General features: G+C 40.2%; 1 long non-coding RNA gene across 1 annotated transcript; it reads left to right on the top strand.

Annotated features, from left to right (window-relative positions):
- The first annotated feature begins 202 nt into the window (after window positions 1-202).
- On the top strand, window positions 203-5,672 carry LOC144457899 (uncharacterized). Its single transcript, XR_013487497.1, has 2 exons — window positions 203-298; window positions 4,318-5,672. It is a non-coding gene; the product is annotated as an uncharacterized LOC144457899 (long non-coding RNA).
- The last annotated feature ends 3,637 nt before the right edge of the window (window positions 5,673-9,309 follow it).

Here is a 9,309-nt window from a genome sequence, read left to right as displayed (position 1 = left end):
GCATGAGTGTTTAAAATTGACTTGGGTGGAGGCCCTGACAGGAAGGAAGCATCGGATACCGCTGGAACACATCTTTGTTGGAGCAACAGCTAATGAGAAAGGTCATTAATACGCTTTCCTCTCAAGTACATTGACTGTTTTGAAATGAGTTTTGAACCTTTCTTTTGTGATCCTTGGTTTAGAACCAGTCATTCAGGTTAACAAATAACTGCGTCGCAGAAACATTCACTCCCTTCCTCTTTCCCCCTCCTTCACTATGGAGCGCAGAAAGCTTGCTTCAGCTCTTACCACGGTTATGGTAAGAATAATGGTGGAGGGTATGAGTATTTCCTTTCTATTTATAGGCTCTGGGGTTTCCTGTAATGAAATGAAATGCCAATAACTTTCTTAGTAGGGATTTAATATTTTTTTTCCTTCTTGCAAATTCACTTCTGTTTCAATTGGCTCCTTAACCAATCACATTATCAATGTTTGGGATTCCCAGTGTTGGGGCTTTTGAAATATGTATGAACCTGTTTTCCAACATTTTGGGTGGGGGTGGGGAAGTCTCATTTGGGACTAAATTGATGGCAGAAAATGTAGAGAACCTCAAAAAATGTTCAGAGATTTTGAGTGCAGAGTCTGCTGACAAATCTAATTCGCTTCCTTCAGGCTCCTCCCAGGAAGGATTGACTTTTATTTGGAACAGTAATTGCAGTAACAGCAGACTTTCTGCCACAAGCCTGGCAGAAAGACAGAAAGAACTGGGTCAGGAAGAGAGAATAGGAATTTATTAAAGATCTGAGCTTGTATTTTTGGTTTTCCCTACTGACTAGAAAGCTTTATTCCCATATCGGTGGCACGTTCCACTGTGGGAGACCAAAGTTCTGAGAATAAGCTCTTGGGAAAGGCTGGGTCCATCCTCTGGGGATAGGGGAACTAAAGAGAGGAAGGGGAGGGGGGAAAGGGAAAAGGGATGGGGCTGGTTGTCTTCCTGTGTTTGGCTGACCTTTGCTTATGTTTAAGGGAATATCAAACTTGTTGTTGTTAAATCAGGAGCAGAACAGAGCTTGGAGTCAGACTGTTATGTTGCATGTTACTGGTTCACTGCAAGGGCCCTCATCTCTCCGGGAAGGACTCAGTTTTAATCCCTGTAGTGATTGTAGCACCAGGAACCATCACGTTTCTAAAACTTCCATTTTAAATCAGCTGCTTAAAAAATTTCAAATCAGCTGCTTAAAAAAAAGTACTACACTGAGGCAGTGGGGTATAGTGCAAAGAGCATGCAGTCAACAGAGACCTAGATTTGAATCTTGCCAACACTTACAGGTTATGACGTTGGACAAGTGACTCGACCTCTTTACAGAAATAACTAGGGTGGAGTGACCCAGACTTTGCCTAAGGTTACTGAAATGCAGAAGGTGCTGACACATTCACAGTTGTAGAAACAATCAAGCTTAGTTCCTAGTTAGCCAGAACAATTAGTTAAAAAAGAAATTGCCAGATGGAGCTCTTCCTTCCTAATGGCAACACTCGGGTGAGTACTACCCGACCCTGCTCCCCACACTAGACTTTCTCTGCAGCAGCCTCCTGACCTGGTGGTCTCTGATTCTCCTTCCCCACCAGAGGGCAATGTATAAGATTCTCCTCTACTCTCAACTTAATTGCCCAAGTCATGTTACAATCCAGCCTTTATGACCCTTACTTTCTTTACCTGCAAAATTGAAAGGATAACAAATATTTTGTAAACTTGAAGATGTTATGGACATGTGAGCTTTTATTATGAAGAGGGATCTTTCTGAGGAAGGATCAGGAGGAAGATAAAGAGAAAGATCAATACATAGGTTCTTCTGCTGTATTTTACCCTGAGGAAAGATACCTGATTATATCCCAGTACATGAGAAAAGGAAACATCTTTACTGAGTCAAGATAAACTTCTGGCAAATCTAAGGGGACATATCCAAGAGCAGCTACATGTACAAATAGAAGTCTTCCATTTGGAAGGAATGAGTATCCACAGATTTCTTTTAAAGCTATGCCTCCCCCTTACAAGGATTTTAATCCTTACTTTTAGATTTAAAGGATAGAAATAAATCTTATTTTATGTAATAAGAAATTTTCCTTTTTTTTACACCTGAATACCTCTTTTAGTTCTTTTCAAAATGGTTCACTGCCACAATTTATTTCTTTTAAAAAAGTTTTATTGAAATATATATATATATTTTTAATCTTAATTTCAAAATATACCCTTCTCCTCTTCCTTTCTCATCGACCTATCCTTTGTAACAAAGAATGTAAAAGTGAGCAAAGGCAGTTCAGCAGAATTCACTAACATAGTAATTGAGTTTGGTAGTATTGGTAGTTATTCCATAACCAAAGCCTTCCACCCCTGCAAAGAAGAGAGAGAGATGTCATGTCTAATTTCTGATGTCCTTACTAGATGACCTCTATGGTCCTTTCTAGATCTAAATCTAAACGTAAATATAAGAAGGCTTATTATGAAAAGGGAAGTACAACAGCAGCCAGTTTCCTTTGGGATAGACCATTCCCCATATTTTTAATGATGATCCTATAATAGCTCATTTTTCAACAATTAAACTCTGCTCATCTCTTATTGGGCTCATTCGAGTTTCTCTGGACCTCTCTCCATGCACTGGGCAGCTAGAATATTTTACAGCTCAGCTAAAAAGCCCAGAACAATAAAAGGTCCAATGTAGCCTTTCAGTGGTGGGAAAAGCAAATCTTCACGGTAGCTACACAATCTCACTGGGAAAGAGGGCTATTCTGTTATGGTGAATTAAAGGATGCCCACATTAGTCTAAGTTCAAGGGTGATAGAGAGTTTGGCGAAGAGATATATCAAACTCAACAGGAAAAGGGATGAGGATGGGGATGGAGTTGTTTAGAGGGAGGATAATGGCAGAGAGGAAATAGTTGAAAGCAAAACAAAATTGATCTTTGGAGGGTAGATCTTGAACAAGGGGTTAAAATCCAAAAACAACTATAAGTTAAAGGGTGCCTACTAATTGAGGGGTAGCTGACCACATTTTAGTATGTGAATGTGATGGAATATTATTGCTCTGTAAGAAATGGCTAAAAAGTGTTTTCAGAGAATCCTGAGAAGACTTCTTTGTTGGTTTAAAATATGTTTAACCTCTAGAATGGCCCTGGGCAAGTATGTATGACCTTGGGCAAGTCACTTAATCTCTGAGTGCTCTGAGTTTTTATATCAGGGAAATCACAACTTCTGTTCCTATTCCTATTTTTAATGTACATGATTTCATTTTGAATTACATTTCTTCCAAGATAGCAAAAATAGTGTTGTGCAGTGTAAAAAGGCTTGGTATTTGGAGTCAGGAGTCCTGGATTCCTACCTATCACCTTTATCATCTTGGTCAAATGATATAATGTCTCTAGCCCTAGTTTCCTCATCTAGAATAAGGTGGGCTTGGATTCATTGACTTCTACAGATCCTTCCAGCTCTAGATCTAAGATGCTACGAGCTTGTTTTCGGGACTTTGGGCAAGTCACTTAACCTCTTTGGTCCTCAGTTTCCTTGTCTAAAGGGGTTGCATTAGAAGATTTCTGAGGCCCCTTCCATCTCTAACCGATGAACCCATGTCCTGGGGGTTGGTTTGCATTTTAAAAGTGCTACTGTGTGTGAGTGAGCCAAACCTGAAAAGAAAATAACAGTTGAATGTCATAACCTGAAATAACCACACATTTTTCCCACACTCTAACAAATCACTGAACAGCCAAATGGATACATACCAACATTTCCAAGATCCCCAGAGAATATTCATGAGAATGCTAAGACCCAAACAGAGAAAAAAAGAACCAAAAACCAACAAAAACTTTGGGCTAAAAATTATAAACATTTGAAAACGGAGGTTTATGATACAAATATTATAATTATGGCTTTCCTGGCCAGGACCATAGTAATCATTGATATAACATAAATAAAGGCTCTATTCATAAAGGATAATGGTTTGCATGTTTTTTTTCACCCATCAGAGGAAGTGTGGTGTGGTAGATGGAGAATTAGGCTGGAAGGCAGGAAAAACTAGATTCAAGTCATGTTTCTGTCACATACTCAATAGGATACCCACATCTAAATCACATAACCTCTCCAGACTCTAGGCAACTCTCAGTTACTACAATTTGCCTAAGTGCATTGGCAGAGAGAAATTCCTTACCTTACAGTTCCTGCTGCTGATGAAATCACAAGCCCATTCCCCATTCCTATGACAAAACCTTCATTATACACAGTGACTTTAAAAGTAAATAAAATTAATTCTTGCTTAGCATCTTATTTGTTCTCATGTTTTCTAAATTCTAGGGTTGGCAGAGGAGAACGGTGAAAAGAACACAGGACCTAGAATCAGGAGAGGTCTGGGCTTCAATCCTGCCTCCTATGGACTGGTTGCATGGCAAAAGGTGTTATAAAGATGACCCCAGACTAGGCTCCGAAGGCTGGTGTCTCAGAGGCTTTTTATTAAAGAGGTTGAAGTGCGTCATTTCGATTCTCGGGAGAAGCGGGTGCACCTCCTTGGAAGGAGAGAAATGCACTCGGTAAAAGAAGATACGGCAAGCTTTATAGTTAGTAATTGCCTAACTCCTCCCTTTTGGATCAGGATTGGTCCTAATCTTTCTGGGTTACAGTCTTCCTTATATTCCCCACGCCTAACATACGTTATGTACCTAGAATTGTGTTATCACTCCCCCCCTACCCCGGCCCCACTGAGAAGTTAGCCTATCTGTGCTGACTTCTTATCCACTTATGTGGAAACTTAACTCTTTCATTTCTCAAAAAGGCAAGTCGCTCAATCAATGTCTCTGATCCTCAGAATCCTCATCTGTAAAATGGGGATAAGTAGATGACCTCTCAGGCTTATTCTAGCTCCAAAATTCGTGGGAGGTATAAAGCAAACTTCATTCTTTTTCTACAAATGGGAAAACTAAAGCAGAGAGAGCTTAAGTGCTTTGTCTAAGGTTACAGTCATAGATTCCAGCCCTCTTCTTTTACAGGTGAGGAAATGAAGACCTTGAGAGATAAGGAACTTGTTCAAAGTCAAATAGCCAATGAGTCACCAAGCCAAGATTCAAACCTAGAGCTTTCTACTCCAAATCCAGTACTCTTTTTCATTTTGCCTTTCAAAAATGTGAGTCTGTAGCAGAATTAACAATAGCAATAGCTGACATTTACTTAGTTCTTTTATATATACGTAATACTTTTTTTTTTTGATGAGGCACTCTGGGTTAAGTGATTTGTCCAGGGTCACACAGCTAGTAAGTGTCATGTGTCTGAGGTTGAATTTGAACTTAGGTCCTCCTGACTCCAGGGCTGATGCTCTATCCACTGCATCACCTTAACTGCCCCTTATATACAATACTTTTCAGATCACAGCTCATTTGATGATCCCAACACTGTGGAGATAGATGCCCTCCCCTTTTTCATCTGAGGAAACTGAGGCTCAGAGGGGTTAAATGACTTGCCCCATTGCCACACAATAATTGTGAGAGGTGGGTTTTAAATGCAAATCTTTCTCAATTCCCAATTTAGTGTTCTTTCCTTTATGCCACACTTTCTCTTGGATATGTCTATTTGTCCATGATGTCCATAAACCTTTGTATTGTATATTTAGCTACTTTTTAAATAATTAAAAGGAAAATACGCCATTTAATTTAGGAGAATTGGCTTAAACTTATTTTCTTTGGTATATAGGGCATAAAAGATGCCACCAGCTTTCTTATATTACAGTAAGATGACAAAGTGTCATTTGCTTGGAAATGTTTACTGATATTTCATTATTTGGAAGGTTAGTCATACATTCTGCAACCATATACATTCATTCATTCATGAGATTCATTTAAAAAAATTTTTTTAAATTTAAAATTTTTATTATTAACATATGTTTTTAAAACTTTGGGTTACAAATTTTCTCCCTTCCTCCCTCCCCACCCACCCTCATTGAAAAGGCAAGCATCTTAATACAGGTTATAGATGTGATAATCATGCAAAACACTTCCATAGTAGTCCTGTTGTGAAAAACTAAGTATATTTCCCTTCATCCTATCCTACCCCCCATTTATTCTATTCTCTCTTTTGACCCTGTCCCTCCTCAGAAGTGTTTGCTTTTGATTATCCCCTCCCCCAATCCGTCCTCCCCACTATCAACCCCCTGCTCTCTTGTCCCCTTCCCTTACTGTAGGGTAAGATAGATTTCCATACCCCATTGTGTATGTTATTCCTTCCTTAAGCCAAATCCTATGAGAATAAGATTCACTCATTCCCTCTCACCACTTGTCTGTTTCATGTGAGATAATTTACCCCATTCTACTTCTCCCTTTCTCCTTCTCCCAGTATAATCATCTTTCATCCCTTAATTTTATTTTCCAGATATCACCCCTTCATCTTCAACTCACCTTGTGCCCTCTATCTATGTGTGTGTGTGTGTGTGTGTGTGTGTGTGTGTGTGTGTATATATATATATATATATATATATATATATATATATAATATATATATATAAATGTTTTTCCCTCCCACTACCCTAATACTGACAAAAGACTCATGAGTTACAAATATCATCTTTCCATGCAGGAATGTAAACATCTCAACCTTAATAAGTCTCTTATGATTTCTCTTTCCTTTTTACCTCTACCATGTTTCACCTGAGTCTTGTATTTGAAAGTCAAATTTTCTATTCAGCTCTGGTCTTTTCCTCAGGAATGCTTGAAAGTCCCCTATTTCTTTGAATGACAATTTTTTACCCTGAAGTATTATACTCAGTTTTGCTGGGTAGGTGATTCTTGGTTGTAGTCCTATCTCCTTTGTCCTCTGGAATATCATACTCCATGCCTTCCGGACCCTTAATGTAGAAGATGCTAAATCTTGCATTATGCTCATTGTGTTTTCACAATACTTGAATTGTTTCTTTTTGGCTGCTTGCAATATTTTCTCCTTGACCTGGGAATTATAGAATTTGGCTACAACATTCCTAGAAGTTTTCCTTTGGGGATCTCTTTCAGAAGGTGATGAGTGGATTCTTTCCATTTCTATTTTGCCCTCTGGTTCTAAAATATCAGGGCAGTTTTCCTTGATAATTTCTTGAAAGATGATGTCTAGGCTCTTTTTTTGATCATGGCTTTCAGGTAGTCCAATAATTTTTAAGTTCTTTCTCCTGGATCTATTTTCCAGCTCAGTTGTTTTTCCAATGAGATATTTCATATTGCTTTCTATTTTTTCATTCTTTTGGATTTGTTTTACAAAGTTTTGATTTCTCATAAAGTCACTAGCTTCCAATTGCTCCACTCTAATATTTAAGGAAATATTTTCTTCAGTAAGCTTTTGGACTTCCTTTTCCATTTGGCCAATTTTGCTTTTTTGGGCATTCTTCTCCTCATTGGCTTTTTGGACCTCTTTTGCCATTTGGGTTAGGCTATTTTTTAAGGTGTTATTTTCTTCAGCATTTTTTTTTGGGTCTCCTTTAGCATCACTCTCAGTTTTTCCTCTTCTTCTCTTACTTGCTTCTCAAAATCTTTTTTGAGCTCTTCCATGGCCTGGGACCAATTCATATTTTTCTTGGAGGCTTTGGATGTAGGAGCTTTGGTTTCATTGTCTTCTTCTGGTTGTACATTTTGATCTTCTTTTTCACCAAAGTAAGATAATATAGTCTGACTGTTTTTGCGCTGCTTGCTCATAATCCCAGCCAATTACTTGAGTTATAAACTCTTTGTTAAGGTAGGAGTCTGTTTCCAGTGTGGAGAATGTACTGTCCCAAGCTTCAGGGGTTTTATACAGCTGTTTTCAGAGATACTCCTAGGGGCCTGTACATTATCAGTTCTTCCAAGGTGCTATGATCAAGGGCAAGGTGTTTACTCCTTTCCTCTCCTGTGCTCTGGTCTATGAGTGACCACAAGCATTCTTTTATGTCTTGGAACTGTGAGGGTTTTCTCTCCACAGCCACCACCAGGCCAGCACTCCTCCTTGCCCCAGGATCACCACCCAGAACTGTGACCCAGATCCAAGCATGGGCAAAGCAAGAGAATCCTGCACCAGCAGAGCAATCCCTGCAATCCCCCTCTGATCAGCCACCTGATTCCCCCTCAGTCTGTGGGCGGGAAGCTCAGGAGGTAGCCAACGCTCTGGGGCCAAGCTCGGGAACAGGAACTAAGACCCCGAGCTCTTCCATTACCACCGCAGACACAGACTTTTCTCACTGACCTTCTAAGTTGTCTTTGGCCTTCATGGCTTGAGAAGTCTGGAAACCACCACAGCTGCCTACAATTCAGTCCTCTGAGGCCTGCTCCAGGTTCACTGTGGCCTGTGTGCCCACAGTTGAACTGCACTCCTCTCCATGCCCGGCATGATATACCTGTCTGATCAACCATCCAGGCTGTCTTTGGCTGGAAATTTGTTTCACTCTGTCATTTTGTGGGTTCTGCTGCTTTAGAATTTGTTTAGAGCCAGTTTTTATGAGCATTTGGAGGGGTTTGGGGGAGAGCTCAAGCAAGTCACTGCTTTTATTCTGCCATCTGGGCTCCACCCTCCCAGGTCCATGAGATTCATTAAGTGTCTACGATGTGCAATGCCCTGTACTAGAAATTGGGAGAATTTTTTTTGTGCTTTGTTCTCAGAGAGGTCCATGACATCAAGGAGATGATGACATGACTTGTGATTGACTTCAATTTGAGTGAGGAAGGGCTGTGCAAGGTCACCAGCCTCACTTTCTCCTCCAGAGCCATGTGGGTCCAGTGGCCAGATATTCATCAGTATGACTGAAGATGGTTCAGGATGCAGTGGGAGACCCTGGCCCTTTTAAGCTAATGTCTTTTCAGGGTCTCACTCTGAGTGAGGCAATGCCCATCCAGTGAATAGGCCTCTTTAAGAAGTGAGTCAAGGGATGGCCCCTTTAATTAAAAAAAAAAAAGTCAAACTGGGAGGGGAAGACCCTCAAACTTGCTGGCCAAAAGAGAAACAGTTGCTATTTACATTCACTCTGAATCTGGAGGACCCAAAAAATAGCCATTAAGTGGTGCTTGGGCAGGGACCTACTGTCCTCCAATCCAAGAGACCCAGAGTAAATTGAGTTTAAGGCTTGGTCTTTGAGAGAGAAATCTAGCCAGTAAACCCCAAGTAGGCATCTTTTGGACATAAAAATTTGCTTTCCTTTGGGCAGAACACCCTCAGGGGAGGGGAGGGGAGGAAAGGGGAGGAAAAAAGAGGAAAGGAGAAGGGAGAGAAGGGGAGAAGAAGGAAGAGTAGTGGAGGAGGAGCTGAGTTACCTAACTGGAACTGGCCAGCTGGATAGGAATTGGAAGAATATAA

This window comes from Phascolarctos cinereus, unplaced genomic scaffold (genome assembly GCF_003287225.1).
Source record: "Phascolarctos cinereus isolate Bilbo 61053 unplaced genomic scaffold, phaCin_HiC Scaffold_5;HRSCAF=322, whole genome shotgun sequence".
Taxonomy (NCBI): Eukaryota; Metazoa; Chordata; class Mammalia; order Diprotodontia; family Phascolarctidae; genus Phascolarctos; species Phascolarctos cinereus.
This window is presented reverse-complemented; position numbering and strand designations above follow the sequence as displayed.